This window comes from Molossus molossus, unplaced genomic scaffold (assembly GCF_014108415.1).
Source record: "Molossus molossus isolate mMolMol1 unplaced genomic scaffold, mMolMol1.p scaffold_m16_p_12, whole genome shotgun sequence".
NCBI lineage: Eukaryota > Metazoa > Chordata > Mammalia > Chiroptera > Molossidae > Molossus > Molossus molossus.
In genome coordinates, this window is record NW_023425347.1 from 47959348 (window position 1) to 47982617 (window position 23270).

The window sequence follows — 23270 nt, forward strand, 5'->3', positions numbered from 1 at the left end:
TTAGGTTTGAAACAGCTTTTGCCTAATTTCACCTAAAAACTTTCCTGAACCCCTAAAAGTAAGTTTGTTCCCTTTTCTCTTGTTGAGTGCCGTAGGACAGATGAAGAGTGCCCTGTGCTTTTAAATTCCATATGAAGAACATTAATTTTGTGTCCTAAGGTGATATGGCTATGAGGTAAAGGTCACAAATATGTTTTTTGCAAACTATGGACAATGTGTCTGAAACACTTGCTTTATGTCAGTTCCAATAATACAATGTCATTTCATATATGTGAAAGGACTATTTAACTTAGTAAAAAAACAAAGGTAAATTTGCTCTGTTAACTTCTCTAATTTCAAGAAGAAATACTCAAAAACTTACTATGTTAATCATTTGCATTTTGAGTACAATGTCTTATTTGCCTATTAAATAACATTATCTCCTCTTGTTAATACTTGTCTATTTGTTGCACTGACAGCCAGGAGGCAGGTGTCTGACCTAGGGCAAGGACACCCTGAAACTCCTGGGCTGGAGTCTGGGTCTGGGGGTACTGACGTGGGCACAATGGAAAGAGAATACGGGGATGGTGGCTGCCGATGCTTGTGCTGCCGCAGGTTGCGGGATACAGTAGCAATGTTGGTGAACTTGAAACCTTGGCTGTGTTGCTCCTGCAATGTTATTTCCAAAAAATAGATTAGATAAGAGTGAAAAAGCTAAGTATATGTAGAAATAAGTGCTATAAACACAGCATTAAACAATAAAAAGCTAATATGAGTGTGTGATAGAAGTGTGATTTAAATTGAGTGGTCAAAGAAAAATTCTCTGAGGTGTCTTAGTTTTTTTTAGAATATGAAACTTGCCTTTAGTCATATTGTTATTTTTTAATTAAATTTATTGGGGTGACATTAATTAATGAAATATTACAGGTTTCAAGTATATATACCATCTGCATATTGCATTGTGTGCCCACTACCCAAAGTCAAACTAGATATCTACCCCCAAAATTTGAAAACACTTATTTGCAAATATATATGCACTCCTATGTTCTTTGCAGCATAATTAATGGTGGCCAAGAAGATGTTTCTGAGAAGAGATTTTAAGTACAAGATGGTGCAAACCATGAGGAGAGTTTGGAGTTCAGTGGAAGATACTGTGTATGCAAAGAGTCTGTGAAGGAAATGAGTTGGTATGATCTAGAGAAGGAAAAAAACAGGCCAATGATAATGCGTGAAACAGAATGACATAAGGTTTATTTGTTGTTCAGTGTGAGGAAAATTATATTTACACTATCATCAGGACTGTTCCCAAATAAGGCAAAATTATTTTTTTCTAGTAAAATATCCACCAATACTCTTGAAAAGATAAAGTGAGAAGATGAGAGTATATTTTTCAGAGAGCTAAAGAGAAAACAACCAACTTCTCTGCATAGGAATTAACATGATTTTGGAAGAAAGGGAAGAAGAGACAAGAAAAGAAGGGAAAGTGAGAGCCAGATACCACTTCAGATTTCCGGAGCCCGATTTGATGGACATAAACCCCAGAGTTGTTTTAAAAATTAAGATATCTAATGTTTAATTTTCAACTTTCTATTCTATTTGCTGCCATGTAACCATTACATCCTAGCTTCCATTAAAATTCTATGACAGGACATACAAATGTCCAAGAGACATATGAAAAAATATTCAATGTCACTAATCATCAGAGATATGCAAATTAAAACAACAATGAAATATTACCTCACACCTGCCAGAATGGCCGCCATCAACAAATCATCAAACAACAAGTGCTGGCAAGGGTGTGGAGAAAAGGGGACTCTAGTGTACTGCTGGTGGGAATGCAAACTGGTGCAGCCACTGTGGAAAACAATATGGTGTTTCCTCAAAAAGTTAAAAATTGGTCTGCCATTTGACCCAGTGATCCCACCTCTAGGAATATACCCTAAGAAGCCCAAAACACCAATCAGAAAGAATATATGTACCCCATGTTCAGAGCAGCACTATTAACAATAGCTAAGATGTGGAAACAGCCCCAGTGTCCACCAGTAGATGAGTGGATAAAAAAGCTGTGGTACATATACAAAATGGAATACTATGCAACTGTAAGAAAGCAAGATCTCTTACCCTTTGAAATGATATGGAGGGACCTGGAGAGCATTATGTTAAACGAAATAAGCCAATTAGCGAAAGACAAATACCACATGATCTCACTTATTTGTGGAATATAATGAACAAAACAAGCTGATGAACAAAATAGACCCAGAGACATAGAAAGGAGTATGTTTCAGACTGACAGACCTCAGAGGAGGGGGGCGGGGGAGATGGATGAGATAAACCAAAGAACTTATATGCATGTAAGCATAACCAGTGGACATAGACAACAATGCTGGGGGGGGGGGGCTGGGGGGGTGAGATGGGGAGGAGGGTGTCTAGGGGGAGAAAAGGATAAACATCTGAAACAAAAATAAACTAAAAAAAAATTCTATGACATGCAGCTGCCTGAATTGAATGCTATTTTGATCAGGCATGGAGATCAAGAATGCAGCTGTAAGATATAAAATCGAGACTAAGAATTCCACAGAAGCCAGAAATGGAAGTGACATAGAGAACCTTTGGAAATTCGCAGGAAACTGAGTTCCAGATAATCCTGAGGATTCCTTAAGAAGCAGGGTGAAAATACTCTCTGCTACTACACAGTTCCAACCTCCACCCCCTCAAAATACCTCACCCCTTTGCCACAAAATAATGAAAATTAAAATTTGCAAAAGCAGAACTTGCCTACATATTCATTGATGATGATATCTATGGGCATATTTCCAATGGGACAATCTAAAAAGAATACTGGTCGAAACCAAAATTTTAAAAATGCTCTTAAAGCAATGATCTTGGAGAGATAACTAAGGCCTAGAAATTACATGGGATTCAAAATTGCTGAGAACTCTGTTTACATATGTTTGCACTCAACTGACTGCTAAAGAGAAAATCAACTCAACAGGTACGGAAAATAATATCATTGCAGTGTATCTACCTCTGTATAAACAACAAAAATACAGAGTCCAGACTCGATTGGTATTTTTCATGAAAATGAACACATTGGTTCTTCATTTTGAAATCAGTTCACTTGTTCTGGGGTAGCGGGAGCAGATAAAAACAAAGCTGTTGACTCCACACTGTTTTGAAGGTGACATTTGCAAATGCAGGTTTCATTCTTCCATTGTCTGAGTCACTTTCATCATTCATATTTGCAGCTGTTTTAAAGCACGCTTCATTCTCATCCTTTTCCTGGGGACGGAGAAATAAAACTGTGTATTCATTTAGTCCACTTAGATAAATAACCAAACCATGTATTATTCTGTGATATGGAGCCTATTTTTTTGGAGTTGCAGCTGTTTTCTAGTACCGGTCCTTTTATCCTTCAGAGAAGGAAAAAAATGGCTCTATTTATTGCTTAGAAAAATATGTATCTTCTTGAGTTTGCTGCAATTAGATTTCTAAAATTGAATGCATTGAGCTTGTATCGCTCTGGGGTTAAGAAATAACAAGACATGTGCTTGATTACTGGAAAGGCTTGTTCTTGTCCATATCTCATAATTTTTAAATTTATTCAAGAATTATCACTGTTATTTTCATCAATTTCTGTCTCCCTTTTGTATTCTGGACAGTATAAGGTCAGCACGGTGGTTATGGAGAGGAAATACTGTGCTTCCCGGGAGATGGCTATATGGCTGAATTTCTGGTTTTAAAATGGAACAAGTTGTACATAAAAGTATCTGATAAATGCACAGATAATTCAAAATATACAACAAACAAAAATGTCATATAGATGATATAGACAGACTGTTGACTTAGAGGAAACAGCTATAGAACTGACTATAGAGTTATGCCGAGGAAAGGGGCATTTGATAAAATAATCATATCCGCATGTATAGTAGGGAAACCAAAGACAAACTCTGTTTCTCAGATTTGTTGGCTTCCAGAACAATGTGTGACAAAGGGTTCTATTTTGTTTCTTGTGCCCTTGAAATCTTTAGGGCAAATTATTAAAAGTTTACAACTAGGAAAGGTGTGCGAGGAAGGTGCTTAAAGAAATGTTGCGTGTGGGTAGCATGAAAGCGCCTTTTTATCAACTCCTGAAAAGAGGTGATTTATAATTTACTAGACAATCATGAATATTTCTTTGTAATCTTATATTCAGTGACCATTCATTCATTTATTCATTAATATTAAATGTTTACTAATGACAGGCCATCTAAGAAAAAGAGCAGAAATAACTAAAAGAAACAGTGATTGTAAGGAAAAGCACTATGCTGATGTAACCAAGAATCTGAAATAGATTATTATTTTTCAGAAACAATATTACCAATGCTTACTCTTCGACCATAATGTAGAAGAATTGGATATTAAAAATGGTTAATTAACAATTTTATTGAGTAATTACTAAATGCCATGTTTAGTAATGAATTGCTTTATTTTTATTTTTTGCCAATTATTGTTGTTAGTCATGCTCTGCCAAACCTAGCTTTCCAGGCCATTCATGCTATCTCAAGTAGATACCGTAGCTTTGCAGGCATTTTCAGTCCTATCTGCTCTACAGTGTTTGGAAACTTTAATCTTATGTCCAAGTTAATGGTTCCTTCATCCCATTTCCTAGCCCAGCCCAGACTTCAGCTTGAGAGACTTGATGCAGTATAGTAAGCTGGTAAGAACGCCTCTGTGGAGAAAATTTCCAGGGATCTCAGGAAGGGTGAACTTGAATTGCTATGCAAAACACTTAAGACCAGGTCCCCTTATGGACCATTAAACCCCAGTAATTAGTAGCAGTGTTTCACCTCTCTTCAGTTATGATGGGAAATGAGCTATGACTATTCTTTCTTCCTTCCCTCTGGATTGTTTCACTTGTTGGTGTTTTGGGAATTGCTTATTTGGAAGCTGTTTTAGTCCTTAATTGGTTCTGTTGCTGTTCTGGTTAACATCCTGAAACCCTCTCTACAGCAAGACATCCGAACCCTGTGGGATGCATGTGTGAACTCTCTGGATTGTATTTCAGGGTCTCTTTATCATCAAGTCCCTGTACAATGTTTCAACTCAATATTTTTGAGATTCCCATTCCTAGCTGTCCACTCCTCATTCTCTAGCTACAAGGGTCTTCCTATTTAGGGGTAAGGCATTTGCAAGATTAATAAAGTCTTTCTACTTGGCATGGTATATACTTGGCTCATGCGAGACACATGTATCCATGTCATGTCAACTGGGAGTGCAGGCTGTTCCACTGAGTAGTTCTCTATCTATCTACCTCCACGTAGTCTGAAATTCTCTTCCACCATTATTTATATATATACAAAAAGGAAATCAGAGAGGATACTGCATAATCATACCTCTGGGCAGTGTTTCAGATACCAATCTTGCTGTCTTGCGGTTAAATTCTATATGGAATTCTCTTGGAGCTCCTGTTATTTGGCTTGGTATTTCCCCAATAGAGTGAAAAATAATGGCTCTGAGAATTTCCCCTTCTTGACACTTATATAACCTTGAAATTAACTTGGACCTGGGATGATGATCAGGGTTATATAGCCTCACAAAACTTTAAAATTTTTTTCTCCCCATCTTTAAGTTCAAATAGTCATTTCAGGAGCATCAGAAAAAGTATCATGCCACTTGGGTCAAGGGTTTCAAAAATATTTTTATTTCTTTTTACAATTAAGCAAGCCTATAAAATAAGTAAGAATCTATTGGGCTTCCTGTAGAGGTAGTGTAAGTGTTAATCACATGGATGCTGTCTCAGCAATTTCTGCTGAAATAGCTCTTTTCCATTCACAAACCTTTCTTCCTAACTCTTGGCCCAGTTTATACCCACTCTCACAGGAGACTGCCAAACGTGGGATTACAGGAGGACATGGAGATGCATCTCAGTTTCTCCCACGATTTCTTCATGTACCAAATCAATGCTGAACACTTCCATTGTGTCATGCACTGAGAAACAACATTCAGTTTGGGGGATACCTTTTCTGTCTTCATGGAACAATTATAAAACATACAAGTGGTTATATTACCAGGTTTTAAGTGATATGATAAAGATATGTTTCAATGAATTCCACATTACAACATTTCTCTAAGAAGACAGACAAGGGCATGAAGGTGGGAGCAGGAGCATGGAGGCCTTTGTGACTGTGAGTGAGGGAACAAGATGAATCATGTTTATGTTTTGTTACTTATAATTCAGATAGCAACATAGAGCAGTAATTTTCAACGGGTGTGCCACAAAAATTTATAACACATGCAGTACCTGACTATTTACTCAGGGGCACTGGCCTCTTTTCCCTTAGATTGTCAAATTAAAAAATGACAACAGTCAACACAACAACAGCTGTCTTCTGTGAATGCCTGTCTTGAACCATAAATATATAGGTCATATAATAGAATTGCATCTTATTGGTCACGCCACATAATAAGGTTGCATCTAATTGGTTAATTCTTGGCAACAGAAAGTTTTATATATAAGTATGACACCTGATTTTTTAAAAATTCAGTTTGGAGCAAAAGGGTATGTAATTACTATTATTTTTTTAAGCAAACCAATCAAAATTATATCCTTTTAGTCTGATTAGCATTTTAGACAATGCAAATTGTCTTTGTGCTATAGCATTTTAGTAATTAGTTTATATGTGCCATGACATGAAAATGTTAAAAATCATTGACATAGAGGATAGAGAAGGTGAATGTTGAGAATAGAAGAAGAAATAATAACTGGGGGGAGGGGAGGGGAGGATTACTAAAAAAAATTGTTCCTTAAATATTTACCATAACACAAGGTATCTTACTAATATAGTATGGCTTTGGAGATATCAAGGTGAATAAGATATGGTTCTGTGGTCCCTAACATTAAGAAACCTATATTCTGTTATAGGAAATTAAATGTGTGTGTGTGTGTGTGTGTGTGTGTGTGTGTGTGTATGCACCTGTAAAGGATAAAGATGTCACCCTGGCCAGTCTGGCTCAGCGGTTAGAGCATCGGCCTGCGGACCAGAGAGTCCCAGGTTTGGTTCCTGCTAAGGGCACGTACCTCGGTTGCAGTTTGTCCCGGCCCTGTTTGGGGTCGTGTGGTGGCAACCACTCGATGTGTCTCTCTCACATCAATGTTTCTCTCTCTCTCTTCCCCCCTCTCTCCCTCCCGCCCTATCTGAAGATAAATGCAAAAATGTCCTCGGGTGAGGATTAAATAAATAAATAAATAAATAAATAAAGATGTCAAATTAAATGACTGGTGATTTCTGGCTCATTAGCTGTGTGGCCTGGAAATTCTTGGAGTCATAAATAGTGAGCTACGGAAAACAATAGTTCTTGAGTATGTTCTACCTAAGTTTATTCATTCAGCAATGAATTACATGTTTCCATCTATTGGATCACAAAAATAAGGTAGGACAATTCAATATAATAAATTGTCATTTAAAATTTAATACAGTGTCCAAAGTAAATGAATATAAATTAAAATGCCCTGATTTGGGACTTAAATATTGCCTCACTCTATTGCCCTGAGCAAGCAAACCACTTAACCTCAACCTTGGTTTCCTCAAACAAGGAGCTTTCAATTATTTACCTACCTCATAAGAGTGTGAGGATTAATTAGTTAATGTTTATAAAGTGATTTAAAGAGAAAAGAAGCTGAATAAGTAGTGCTATTAATAGTACAGCCGCTTAATTTGATTTTAGTGTTTGAGGACAACTCGAGTCTAATTCAGCAGTTGCCACACAATTGTAGTTGCTATGCCTTTGGAATGAATTCATAATACATTCTTGGTTTCTGTTTTACAAAGTAACAGAATGATGTTTTACAAAGTAACTACTACAATACCAAAATAATATATCAACTATTCTTTTCAGAAGACTGCTGTTAACATAGACAGAGAGCCAGGTAACTTAAGCCCAGAGAGCCTTCATCAAGCAAAAATTGCACGGAGGATGGAGGGAATACTGAACCCCTTCTACATAAAATGAGAGCTAGCATTTATTCTCCCCTTACTGCTCTGAAGCACAGTTCTGACTGCCTTTTGTACATTATATACTTGAAGCCTGGCAACAAACCTGTGAGGTAGGTACTCTATTTGTTCCATTTTACATGTGAAATATTGAGTTCCATGAAGAAAAGGTAAGTTACTTGACCCAACATTGATAGCTATTGATTGATAGAGACAGGATTTAATCAGAGTTTGATATCATTGGTAACTACTGAGATTCATTGCCGCATAAGAATGAACATTGAAATTTAAAGAACTTTTTACCTTAATCACATTCCCCAAGCCCCATAAAAGGAATGCTGCGGTTCCACCTTGTAGTGACCCTTCATGTCCACATTTACCAGACAGCCCCTATAAGTATGACTATCCCTTTTATCTTCAAGCATTGACCTTACTTTATCCCTTAAGGTAATCATAAGCAGGTTATAGAGACTCAGGAAAACTGATGTCGTAGGGATTAACCTACTAAGCAGGAACATAGGAGAGAGAGTCCGCAATATAGCCAGGTGTTTAGTATTTCTGTGACATCTTCTATCTGCTGCACATCTGTTCTCATGCTCTGCCTTGGGTTAGTGTACTTAAGAACTCAGTGTGTAGTCACTCAGAGCCTGATCTCTCTCTCTCCCTTATCCCTTTAATTAAATGTTCGTGCTCTATGGTACACCTGGATTTATTGTTTATCATCTCTTCTTAATCCAATGTTTTGAATTCCTAATTTTTAAACCATTCAATTTGTGGCATATTAAAAGCGGTCAACAAATATTTTTAGAACTGCACAAAGTCTGTCTAGGAAACTTGGAAACAATTTACAGCTGCTCTTTGAAGAAGTCACCTCTGTGAGCTCAACTGAGAATGTAAAATCTCTTTCCCTAAACTACAATGGGACTTATTAAGAAGGCCTCATGAATCTTTAATAATACATGCTTATGTGATCATGGCCACTCTACTAGATGAAAGCAACTCATTTAATTTATAGCAGAGTACTTTGAAGGCAGTAGTTGGGAAGGCAGTAGGAGGGAATTTCAGACACCTCCATCTTTGGGATCCAAGAGATTGACATGTGGCCAAGGACAACTGCAGAAACCAAGAAAGTATATCTTGACTATGTATACCAGAAGCTTTTTTTTTTTTCAAATTATAGACATAAGTAATTACACTAAATGACTTTTATTCCCTTCCAGTTTAAAATTTGCATGATTGTAACAATTTCCTATGGTTATAGAAATTTAAGACCATACACATTCCTGGATTACTTAATGGCATAGGGTTATTGTGCCATGCATCATACCATCCTTTAGATATGAAGTAAAACATTGATGGTGGTCATTCATTCCTAATTAACAGTTTGTGGTTGAAAATGCTATGTGAACCAGGATGTTGAAAACCTATGATCTACAGCACTTTCATATTTTACAGTTGAGGAAATGAATGGCTACAGAGTTTAAAACACTTATGTAGAGTCTTACAGTTTTGACAATAATGAATCACAACTCGCAACAAAGTCACTTGCCATCACAATCACAATTCCTTTTTCCTATGTGCCTTTATCCTTTTTTATACCACCATCCTCTTCATAAAACAGCTCAAATGATTATATGCAGATCTCACATGTAACATTACTGGATGCTAAAATTGGAAGAGAAACTAAGGGTGATTAAACATTGTGGATGAGAAAATTGAGCATAAAGTGTACACAAAGATACAAAGTTCCTGCTAAGACACAGCCTATTGAAGCCCCAGTCTGAGTCTGGTGACCTTTCACCATCAATGTAGTATTCTGGAGGAGAAAATTCAATGTTTGAAAGAATGTCTGATTCTATTAATACTATGAAATATGGTTAGTGTCTCAGTTTTCCATAAAAACTGTATGCTTTTTATGAACTATTGATCACCCTGCCTCACTGGGCTATGTGATAACTAAACAAACAATTATAAAATGGGAAGAAGAATGTATCTGCTTAGAGATGGCATGCAGTTCCACAAAGGAAACCCAGTGAGTAATCTAACATGTAACAAATATAGGAGAGAAGACTCAAAGCTAAAATCCACCTGTCTCCATTCTCACTGTTAAATTGTTCTGGTGTGCTAAGAAGTACAGTCTCATCTTTAGATTATATGCACTTCATTAAAAAGCTAATAATCACAGACATGCTTTAAACAATGAATTAGATGTGCACTTTAGAGGAAAAATGCATAAGCTTTTTTCACTTACTTCCACAGATATGGGGTCATTAAAAATTCCAGCATTATACTGGATTGTTGATATTGCAATTTCTTGATATTGTAATACTCTGTATAACTCAATAATGAATCTTTTTCATGTTCTTTTTGTAATCTTCTCTTTTTAATGGAAATAAAAATGATTTCAGTTCATTATTGTTCTACCCTGAAATTTGGGGGGATTTGTCTTGGAGACTGTTGTTTCTCATGTTCGATTTAATGAAGGTCTGCCAATGAACTGGAAATCAAGTCACTGTCAAAGAGAAAACCAGCTCACTTTCAAACACAAAATGCTGGGGTAAATGTGGAAGCATTGGCAGAAGAATTTTGGCTAGAGTTACTTACTAGCTTACAACAAAACCTATAATTTCCTTTGTGAATGTATTTGCTTAGAGTACCTCACTTTAAAATTCTTTCATTCTCTTCTGAAGGTTTAGATTTAAGCCCCTTTCCTTCTTCTCTGGCTTTGTAGAAGTCACTCTATGAATTATGAAAGGACTGGTAAAGCCTTCATCGCTGACCCTCTTAGTCCTGCTGTGAGTTCTCTATTGCTTCCTCCTTCTGACCCTGTTCTACTCTTCTTTTAAAAGTACCTGCCATTTCTAATCATCTAATCATATCTGGGGTTGTATTATGCAAAAGTTACATTGATTGGAATAATGCATCTCTGGGTGGGCTGTCAATTCAGGAAGATTGTCAGCATGGTTGTATTAAATAACAAAAATCCAACCCAGTAAACTTTAAAGATCTAATTGGCTTCGTTGGATAGTTCATAAATTGGGCGCATCCCATATAGCAAGTAGAAAGGCACTCTAAAGGGCTGTACAGAATGGAGGTTTTAAAGACAGAAAGGGGGCACAAAAAGGAAATGATTAGCAAAGATCACATTGTTTCGGGCAAGGTCACGCTCCTAATGAGAACAGAAGGGTCCTATCAGCCAGATTATCTCACTAGTGCTGACCAGGTAATTTCAGTGTTATCTTTAAATAAATAGCCAGATAATTCTCCAGCAAAATGGTTTTATACAGGATCGACACAGAATCACAGTTCAGGTGAACCATGTGCAAATCCAGAGAAACAAATGTTGTTATCATTTCCTTCAGAGATGCAAGGGTGTCTCTTGCTGTGGGCCGGTAGTGTACAATGAGTTGGTGTATTGGTGAGAGTTCTCTCTTACTGCCTCCCCATCCATTTTAAATGAGTTTTCTGCTTATTAATGTTCACACCAGGTTGGCAGGGTAAAGGTACATTTCTGAGAGAGGTTGAAAACTGCAATAGGTTAGGTATTTATTCTTGGTTTGCTGACGTGGGGCTTAGCACAAATGACTTATTTGGGTCCTGTTTCTTCTTTGTAACAGTTTTTTTCCCCTACACATTTTTTTGCCATTATAATTTTTTGGTTGCTTGCATAAAGGTGAAAAAACATACACTGGAAAGCTAAAAGATGACTTTCTGAGGAAATATACGATTTATATAAAGAAGGGCGAGGTGCTTACTACTCTATGTGTTTCTATTTTCTTTGCTTCCGTTGGTTGCCACCCTCAGACAATTTCCTCGAATGGTTGTCCTTAGAGAGTGGAAAAAGGAAAGAAGACACTTTCTGTTCTTGATGTTGGTTGAACATCAAAAATCAAGAATCAGGAATCTAAGGAATATTCTCAGTGGCTGCAGTGGCCCAGTATTAATGAACACACAATGAAATGCTAAGTACAGGACAAGAGAAAAGAGAAAGTTATGTCATGATGGGTAATCTGTGTCACTGCCTTGATCTTAAGAAGGATTAAGCCAAAATAAATCTGAAATGGAAACATTTTCAAATGAAAAGCTTTGCCTCATTAGTCAAATTAGACATCTAAATTGGGAAAGCATAAATCTTGTCACATTTTGGACTTGTTAAATGTCTGGAAATATTTTCAAATGAAAGATCTTTCTAAAATTCATTGCAACAAAATGTCAGTCACTTTTATACTTAATTTTAAAATATCTGAGTAATAGAGACATAAAACTTATTCCTGTGCATTCAACTTATTTTACGGTCATCTGATTAAAACTTCACCTTTGGGGGATGTTTTCAAGAAGACAGCTTCAAAAGGTTTCAAATTCAGCAAATAAACTTGGTGAATTTAGCTGTTCTGTTTTGAAAAGTTCCTACCCAAGGCTACATTGGTCATCATGTATCCCACTGTCTCTTTCCTTTTTTGTTGTGAATATTTATCTGAAGATACCAATGACACATGAAGCAAACATTTTAACATGTTACAAAGTCAAATGAAGGGTGTTTCAGGACCAACTCTTTGGAATAATAAACATTAAACCATCTAAAATATTATATTGATTTCGTTAAAATTGCAAGTATCTTATTTTTAATAATCTTCCTTGATTAGCGTAATTGGGAAGGCACTTACTAATTGTATCTATACATAGGTGTGATAAGGGAAATTTGTTTTCAGTTAAGCAGGGGAATGGATTGAGCATCTAATGGCATTCTCAGTCCGTCCGATACATGTTAGCCCATTGTGTTGTTTATGGAGTGAAGATTTGTAACAGCTCTTTGTTCTTCTGGTGCAGTGTGTTTTCATTTTATCATGTTTAAAATAGAGTTAATGCTTAGCAGTAGACTCTCTTGGAACATACATTAAAATCTGTGTCTGCCTTTCAATCTAGTTTCATTTTTCTTATAGCTGGTGGACATTCTTCCGGTTTCTAAGATTTGTTTTATCTATTTTTTTTTTTTTTTTTGGTAGATGAGTAGGAAATCAGTAGTGCTTCCATTGGAGCTGCTGGCTCACATCATGTTGTACAATCAATTTTGAAATATCCCTATGGGGCTTAATTGGACACACATGCAAGAGAATAAAAACCTGAGAGCTATTGTTGGAGAATGACATGTGATTTAGTATAATTAGAACAAGTAATCTAAACTTTGTAGACAGCTTATTTTTTATTTCAATATTGATTTCTGTTTTTTAAAAAGAAAATTCACAGTTAAACAGCTAAGATTTATACAATTTAAAAGCTGAGTTAGGTTGCCCGGCTGGTGTGGCTCAGTGGTTGAGTATCAACCCATACACCAAGAGGTCGCCAGTTTGATTCTCAGGCAGGGCACATGCCCAGGTTGTGGGCTCGATCCCCAGTCAGGGTATGCAGGAGGTGGCCAATCGATGTTTCTTTCATCGATGTTTCTCTGTCTCTCCTTTCATCTCTCTAAAATCAATAAAGAAAACAAACAAACAAACAAAAAACAACTGAGTAAGGCAGTGAAGCATTACCTGTGCCCCATCAACCTGTTTCATTACCTGGTCATAGGGGCAATTCTTTTTTTTTTTAATATCCTGAATATTCTTCCAAAGTTTTAAAAACTTGTATATACAAGGAAGTACAAATATGCCTTTCCTTCCTGCATTTCTTAACACAATAATTGTATATCATGGCCTCTATTTTGCTAGTGGCTTATCTACTTGGAAATTTTTACATGCTATGTATAAAGACCTGTCTTAGTTTTTATTTATTTTAATGCCACTATTTAACCCAGTTTTCTATTAATATTCATTTAAAACATTGTCAGTGTTTTTCTATTACAGACAAAGCTTTAATGACTATTCTTTACACTCGAATATACATCATATTTTGGTGCAGGTACTAGAATGTCTGAAGTATATATTCCCAGAAATAGAATTATGAAGGCAAAGGGCATATGGATTTATAATTTTGATCTTGCTAAATTTTCCTCCATAGGGATCGTACTAATATATATCCTTACCAGCATTTAATGAGACCGACTATTTCCCCATACCCTTGACAATAAAATTGTTATCAAACTGTCAGTTCTTTATTGAACCCCTATATATTTTGATTCTGTGGTTCACTTATTGAGCAGCTTTTCACATTTAAAAGCCCTTTTTATCTCCTTTACATGAATTGTTTGTTCATATCTTTTGCCCATAGCTTTCCGGGTTGGTCATTTTCATGTTCATTTACAGGCACACATATTAAGGAGATTAATCATTTTTTTCTGCTCTGTTAGTTGTGAATATTATTTCCACTTTGTCATTTACTTTTTGAGTTTAGTTATCATAATGTTGGCCCTATGATTAGAGTTTAGGTTTTATAGTATAATTTATCAATCTTTTCTTTTGTGGCTTTTGGAATTTGTATAATAATTAAAAAACGTTCCTCACTCTGAGATTATGAAATAATATATATTTCTATTTTCTTCTAGTATTGTAAGGTATTTATTTATATTTATATCATTGACTCTCTGGAAATTACTATGTTATACGATGTAAAGTATGGATCCAATCTTATTTTTCTGAAATGGCTGTGGTGCTATAGCAATATCATTTATGCCTTTTTGATTTGAGGTTCTACCTTTTGTTTATGAACTCAATTAACTCAACAGGTAGTTATCAAGTCCTGACTATGTGTCAGGCACTGCTGTAGTCACTGGTAATTCATTGGGACATAAAACATGCCAAACTTTCTGCCCTCGGAGTGCTTGTATCCTAATGGAGCAGATAGACCTCACAACTGGAAAGGGACCCGTGATGGACTATTCTTCAGTGCTAAGGAGAAGCAAGGCGAGGGAAGAGGACAGATTTCCAAGGGAAATAAGCTGCTGCTGTTACCTGAGGATAAATTCCTCTGTCACTAGTGGGAGTGGAGTCCTTGGGGTGCCACTGGAATGAGCATTTCAGGAGGCCTCCACAGGAGGATGAGATGTGGTAAAATATTTTATTTTTGTGGAGTTACATTCCTTAGTTTTCAAAGTCTCATTTCCTTTCTGCCGGTCCTGAAACGAGTAGCTGGGGGTTCAGCAGATCTAGAATCGGGGCCAGTGTCCAGAGATTCCGTTCCATGGTGAAGTGGAGTCCAACGCGGTATCGGGTTAGATTCAGTCCATCAATCCATTGTGTGGGTCTCACATGGCCACATGGGCGAATGCAGAGTGTGAGAGCCCTATAAGCCAGGAGTCAGATGGCAGCAGCCAAAAAGAGAGAGAGAGAGTACTTTCTTTGTTTAAGAATTTATGTATTTCAAACTTCACACCCTTGCAATGGCCATGCCTATTCTGGCCACTGACTTGTTCCCAGGTGTGACTGACAGGTCAACATCTTCCCACATCACCCACACCTTACTGGGCATGCCTCTACACTGCCTTTGTCCAGTCCCTTCTCCCAGCGTTCTGCGAGGAACAGACCTGGGGAGTGTTAACTGCAGCTTCCTGACCAAGCTGCACAAATGGCATACCTATTCTATCTGGTCTCCGCTTTGCTTCTTTCCTCTTAGTAATAGCCAGGTTATTATAGCATCACTGCTATTTTAAATAGGAACAAAGGCTTCATGGAAAAGGTGGCATTTGAGAAAAAACTGAAGGAGTGAGGAAGTGAGGCTTTGGTGTATAAGGGATAAAAGCAACAGTCTCCATAAAAGTCCTAACCTGGAGCTTACCTGGCTCACTCTCGTTGTGACTAAAGCACGATGAGCAAGGGGAAAATAGCAGAAAATGAGGTCAGATCCTTGAGTAAGTCCCAGGTTATGAGAGCGTTGTGTAGGAACCTCACATTTTACTCAGAGTGAGATGGGAGGTCCAGGAGGGTTTTGAGCACAAACTTGAGATTATTTGACTTACATTTTTAAAAATCATGCTGGTTGCTGAATAGAGAATAGATTGCGAGAAAGTAACAGCAAAACAGGGTGACAATTTAGGAAGCTATTGCAATTATCTGGGTGAGAAATGATTTGGAATAGAGTTGTAGTTAGCTCAGAATGTGGTGTAAGAAGTAATATAGATGATTCCAGGACTGAATTAAATTATTGTCTATACTGTTTTCAAGGCTTCTTGCTATAAGGACTCTACTTACATTGGACCGTGTGCCTATTGATTTGATATGGAGGTTGTTGTCATATTTCTGGGATGAATAGTGCTCTCTCCAATACTCAAGTGACTAATCAGGTATGGGATCTCCTGAGTGGTTGTCAACAGTTTGCCTTTAATTTTCTTGGCATATAGTTCAGATAGCTTCCAAGGTGAACACTGGGTGGTGGAGTCTTAGATCGTATCTTCCATCAAAGTCCATTTACCTTTAGGTAGTTGTGTTTAGATGGCATTCAATGCAATATAAGCAGTTTTCTCAGCAGACTATGTTATGAAAAAGTCATCTTCACATGGATTGTGTATCCACCAACAATCACATTTGTACAACAGTTTGTCTAACTTATTAATACTCTATAATTAAGGCAAGTTGATTTTTTTTCTTTCCAGAGGCATATAAAAAATAAAGTCCGAGCTTCAGTGGTGGTAGGACATTCAAACAGTTAAGATGTCAGGGAAAAACAGAAGAACAGTGCGAATTTCTTATCTAAGCATTTGTGGTCCACAGTAAGGCTCTGAGCACCAGTGACTTTCACTGCCAGACAAGGACACTAAATCTAGAAATGACGTTGGGTAGCACAACTGCCAGAACTAGCTATCGCTGAGAAGACCAAGTCGCAGTTATTGTTTACTTGTAAAATCTGGGTCAATACATGCTCTTCTTGGCCATTCCATTGCCTTGTTGAATCCAAATGAGTAACTGTGTCTAATCAACTTGTTCATGCATGTGATAGAATTCTAAGGTGGACCCCAAGAGTCCAAAAACATGGGGTACCAGCCATTCTCTTAGTTAGTCATCCAAACACTAACCTCTCTGGAGGAATTTTAAGGGTGTTATTAAGGTGCCAAATCAGTTGACCTTAAGATAAGGAGATTAGTAAACCCTACCACACCACATACACCTTTTAAAAGCAGAGAGTTTTCCTATCTGGTGGTAGAAGAGGAAGCCAGAGAGCTGAAGCATGAGGAGAATTCTAAAGGAGGGAGATTTCTCTTTGCTTATTTGGAAGTTGGAGTGGGCCGTGCGGAAAGGGACTGAGTGCCCTGCACGAACTGAAACCAGGCCTCGTCTGACAGTGAGTAAGAGAACAGGGACTTCGATTCTCTGCCTGTAAAGAACGGAATTCTGTCAACTGCCTGAATGAGCTGGAAAGAGGGCGCAGATCTCCAGATGAGAACATAACTTGCAGACAACTTGATTTCAGTCTTGTGAGACACTGAGCTGAGAACCCAGCCAGGCTGTGCCTAGATTTCTAAGTTACAGAATTTGGAGCTAACACATGAGTATTATTTTAAGCTTCTATGTTTGTAGCAATTTGGATGCAGCAATAGGAAACTAACATAGCACTCAAGTGCTCAAAGAATCCTTATCAAGATAAAAGAACAGGATAGTGAAAAACTAGCAAGCATTTTTCATACTGAAAAAACAAACAAACAAAAAAACAAACTACTAGTCATGTAGACCCTAGTATCCAGGAGGTGGTAGAATGCTTGCAATGTTCACCTGCAAGAGGAGTGCAGGAGCAGGTTCCGGACCTCACCCCTGCTCCTGTCCTTCCCAACTTCTCAGTGTCCTGACGTTCAGTATGAGCTTGGCGGTGTCCCATCTGCACCTTTGCTAGGAGGAGCAGCCACTGCACTCAGCTAGTCTTAGTGACTTTGTCAGTTTCTTAGCCTTCAGAAAGAATGCATATGTGTAATGAGTGTCTCCTCGAAGAGCCTGGCCTCCTATTTTCTGGCTACCAGAGGTGTCACCACCTGGGGTTTTACTTTCGTGGCATATCCTCATGTCTTTCAGATCATCCGTTTGCCAGGGGGTGTTAGTCTCTTCCGGCGTCCAGCTATTGTTCTTTCCCCTGTGGGATCTGAGGCAGGGATCCCTACCACCTCGCTGCATCCTGGACTGAGGACTCCAGTGGCTGCTCGGTTCTCTTCTGGGGTCTAAGTTAATGATGTCTCAGTGACCACTCCTGAGCATACTGGGCTAATGGGCACTATGCTCACACTGTCCAATCTTGGGCACTTTTTTTTATTAGGATTCTTGGTGGCCTTTCATTTCTCCAGATGAAAAAACTTTCAAACCCTGGGGTGGTCCAGTAAACTCTATCATTTTGTAAATATGAAAGCCCACATTGTGTCCAAACTCATGCAGATATAACAAAGGTCTTATCAGGGAGAAAACATGAGTAGAGAAGTAACAGAGCACAACCTGTCCTTGAACCCTGTTATTCCACACCGTTACTCTTCTGTATGCATCATGGCCACTTAACTACAGAGCAGCATCTGTCTCCCCCTGCAGGCAGGACTGGAATCAGGAGAACCTCATGAACAGGAACAAGAACAAGCCCCACATTCAGGCTGTGATTCATATTTACAGCTGACCACAGGGCTAGGGAACACCATTCTCATCATCCTCTTCAAGTAACAAGAACCATATCAAGAGATCTCTGTGTCCAGGTGCATCATTACAATGAATGCTGATCAAGGGCCAAGGGCATGCACCAGAGGCCCGAGAGCTCCCTTGTCTAACAGGACCAGTGACATCACACAAAGATGATGGTGTCCCTCTGCAGATGGACTTGGCTCTGCTGTGCCAGCTCTGCTAAGCTATCCCCAAAGGAATGAGGTTCCTGGCTCTCCAGATTTTTTCCATCACATAGAGACTCATACGGAGTATAACTGTTTACCTTATTTTCTAGATATTCTGTGCCTTGTGTTTGGTTTTACTCTTTTATTTTTATTATTATTATTTTTTAAATCTTTATTGTTGGATGTAAAATGTATTACAGATGTTCCACATTTTTCCCCCATTGACCCCCCTCCTCCCCACTCCCGCCCTCTTCCCACCTTTTCCCACACTATTGTCTGTGTCCATTGGTTATGCATATAAGTTCTTTGGTTTATTTCTTCCCACCCCCCCAACCCCTTTCCTTTTGAGGTTTGTCAGTCTGGCAATGAATTTGTGCTTCTTAATCCCTTCACCTTTTTCACCCATTCCCCCAACCCCCTTCCCAACTGGCAACCAACAAAATGTTCTCTGTATCTATGAGAATGTTTCTGTTCTTCCTGTTCATTTTATTTGTAGATTCCATTGTTGATAGATACCTATTCATTGCCATTTTGTTTGTTCATACATTTTATCTTTTTCCTTAAAAAGACCCTTCATCATTTCATATAATAACGGTTTGGTAGTGATGAACTCCTTCAACTTTTTCTTGTCTGGGAAAGTTTTTATATGTCTATCGATTCTAAATGACAGCTTTGCAGGATCGAGTAATTTTGGTTGTAGGTTCTTGGTTTTCATCACTCTGAATATTTCTTGCCACTCCCTTCTGGCCTGCAAAGTTTCTTTTGAGAAATCAGCTGACAGCCTAATGGGAACTCCCTTGTAGGTAACTAGCTGCCTTTCTCTTGCTGCTTTTAAGATTCTCTCTTTGTCTTGAACCTTTTGCATTTTGATGATGATGTGTCTTGGTGTGGGCCTCTTGGGGTTCATCTTGTTTGGGACTCTCTGTGCTTCCTGGACTTGTATGTCTGTTTCCTTCACCAAGTTAGGAATGTTTTCTGCCATTATTGTTTCAAACAGGTTTTCGATTTCTTGTTCTCTCTCTTCTCCTTCCGGCACCCCCAAAATGTGAATGTTGGCTCGCTTGAAGTTGTCCCAGAGGCTTCTTACACTATCCTCATTTTTTTGGATTATTTTTTCTTTTTGCTGTTCTGAGTGGGCATTTTTTGCTTCCTTATATTCCAAATCGATGGTTTGCTCCTTGGATTTACATACTCTATTATTGAAGCTGTGTAAATTATTCTTTATTTCAGTTAATGCCTCCTTCAATTCTAACTGTGTATCCATGATTTCTAACTGGTCCTTTTTTATGCTCTTGAGGCCCTCCCTAAGTTCACTGAGGTTCTCACTAAGTTCATTGAGCATCCTTATAAGCAGTATTTTGAACTCAGTATCTGTTAGGTTGCTTATGTCCCTTTCGCTTAGTTCTTTTATTGGGGTTTTGTTCTGTTCTTTCATTTGGGACCTGTTTCTTTGTATCCTCATTTTGGCTGCCTCCCTGTGTTTGTTTCTGTGTATTACTTAATGAGAGGTATGGGCCTAGCTGAGACCCGATGCTGCTTGTTTGAAAGAATTTAGGAAAAACCTGAAGCAGGATCCAAGATAGGCCAATCCTATGGTTAAGCAAGTAGCAACAGCTTGGGTGGGCTTGAAAGTTGTGTGGGGCGGGGCGGGGCCTCAGGGAGTCAGCAGGGCGGGGCTACCAGTGTGAGCCAGGTTGCTGGAGTCCCAGATATGGCTTCTGTCTGCCGCCCCGGGAAGGGCTCACCAAAGGAACAAAGGCCTCTGACAGCACGTTTGTCCCCGAGGAAGCCCCCTCTCCAGCCCTCGCTCCATTGCCAAACAGCTCAGTTCTTCCCTGTATGTCTCTGGTGCCCCTCGAGCTGCCTCCCCTCCGAGCTTAGAGGGAGTGAGTCCGATAAGTCCGGGCGCGGGCCCTTTAGGGAGCTGCCTGGGGCTCCAGCCGCTTCAGCTTCCCTGAGCCTCAGTTCCCGCTGGTTTTTCCAGCCAGAAGTTATGGGGACTTCTCTTCCTGGCACTGGAACCCTGAAAGGGGCACCTGGTGTGGGACGGGGACCCCTCACTCCTCAGGAAGGACCTTCCCAGCCACGGGAGCCCCTGATTTTTATCTGCCACACGTGGGTGTGGGACCAGCCCGCCGCGCCGCCGCCCCCCCCGCCCCCCCTCGCGCCGCTGCCCCTCTTACCAGTCTGGATGTAGCTGCTTTTTTTTTTAATTCCGTAGTTGTACGACTTCCATTCAGCTTGATTTCAGGTGGTTTTGAATGATGGTTTTTCTGTAGTTTAGTTGTAACTTTGATGTGGTTGTGGGAGGACGCGATACTGCGTTTACCTACGCCGCCATCTTGACCGGAAGTCCCTCGGTTTTACTCTTTTAAAAAGTGGATGTTTAAGAAAAGGTTTTACATTTCGAGTTGGCAGAAACTTTTTTATGGTTTGATAATTTCTTATTCCATTTTGTTCAGAGAATGTTGTGTGTGTGAATGGGTGTGCTATATTCCTGCTTTGGAAGGTCTGCTTAGGTACCCACTAAATGAAAACTTTTAGTAACTGCTACATAGATAATTGAAAAGAAAAACCATTAAAAAAATCAGGATATATTAGATTGCCCTTACATGATATTTTGGCTGAAAATGATGTTTTATCAGATAACTTAACCAGTTATCTTATTCTATCTCCCATCAACTCTTCCCTTCCCTTTTTTTTTATTTTTTATTCTTACCTGAGGGCATTTTTTATTTTTATTTTTTTGCATTTATCTTCAGATAGAGCAGGAAGGAGAGAGGGAGGAAGAGAGAGAGAGAAACATCAATGCGAGAGAGACACATCGCGTGATTGCCACCCACAGGGCCCCAACCAGGGCCAAGGACAAACTCCAACCAACGTACGTTCCCTTAGTAGGAACCAAACCCGGGCCTCTCCAGTCTGCAGGCTGATGCTCTAACCACTGAGCAAACCGGCCAGGGCACTCTCTTTTCATTTTTACTTGTTATGTAATTTTTGCATTATTTCTATAGTATTTGGGCATATAACATTTACAGTATATTACTCTGACGCATTTGTTTTACTTTTAAATTCAATGGTTAAATACAATCAGTGTTTACCACTTGTGGTTTTTTGGGGGCTTTTTTGCCTTTCTGTTTCTTATTTTAAGTATTATATTTGTGTTTAATTCTTCTTTATTAATCACCATTGAGTAAATTGTGATTACATAACAGGAAATGAACTGGCAGAAAACGTACAGTGGTCCTGGAGGAGGGATGATGGGATGAGAAGGAGCCACAATAGTAATCCAGTTGGTCTTCTAACTCAGAGGTCTTTCATACTCTGCTAACAAAGGCACAGACTGCCTCTTGCAAAAAAGATCTGTTTGTGTGATTCTGACTTTATCTGTCCTGCTTCACTGAACCATGGGAACCCAAGAAGATATCTGAAGGCAACTGGTTCAGTCAATTCCTAAAGTGCTGCAGAAAGACTTCAAGGAACACCTTGCTCTTCAAGTGTGGTCCTCATCTTTAGGTACTCTGAACCCTATTACTAGGTCTTTGTTATTTGTTATTATTATAACTATTATTATTTAAAACTAGATTTTAAGGTACTACACCCTAATTAATTTTTTGCCTATGTAATTTGTACTTGAGAGCAGTTAGCTGTGAATTAAAATCTTCCATTTCACGTTTTGTCTATTTCTCTTTTAATTTTCTGTTTATAGTTTTGCTATATTATATAAAGTCACATACATTGTTAATTCCTATGTGCTCATCATAAGTTGTATCTTTTAGCATTTTAAGATTCTCTACTTTTCTCAATTAATGCTCATTGGCACTGAATTCTACTATGTCTAACATTAACAACTTCCCTGCTTGCTCTGTGTTTGTGTATACTTTTGCTCATCTGTATATTTTCAAAGCTTTTTAATTATTTTGGTGTTGATATAACATTTATATATTGTGAAGCTATATTTACTCTTGTGATATAATCTGATTTGTTCTTTTTTAAATGTGAGTTTTACTCATTTTGTTTATTCCATGGTATGGATCTAGCTAAATTTCATGCTTCGAAGAAAATCTGAGTTGTTTCCACTTTGGGGCTATTACAAATAAAGCTGCTATAAACATTTGTGTGCATCTTTTTGTCTAAATGTATGTCTTTATTTTTTTGGAATAAATGTCCAGGAATGCAATTATTGAGTTATGCAGTAGTTGCTTATTTAGTTTGCTTATTTAGTTGTCAAATTATTTTCTAGAATGGCTGGACCATTTGCATTCTCACCAGCATTTAAGGAGGGATCCAGTTTCTCTGCTTCTTTCAGCATTTGATGATGTCACATTTAAAAAAATTAAACTTATTAGGATGACATTGATGAATAACATAAGTTTCAAGTGTACAATTCTATAACACATCATCTATATGATGCAGTGAGTACTCATCACCAAAATCTAGTCTCCCTTTATCACCATATATTTGCCCCTTTTATCTTCTTCATTCCCCCACCTCCTTCCCCTCTAGTAAACTTTCATACTGTTGTCAGTGCCTATGTGTTTGTTTTTTATTTGTTCATTTGTTGTTTTCTGTTTTATATCCTACAAATAAGTGAAATCATA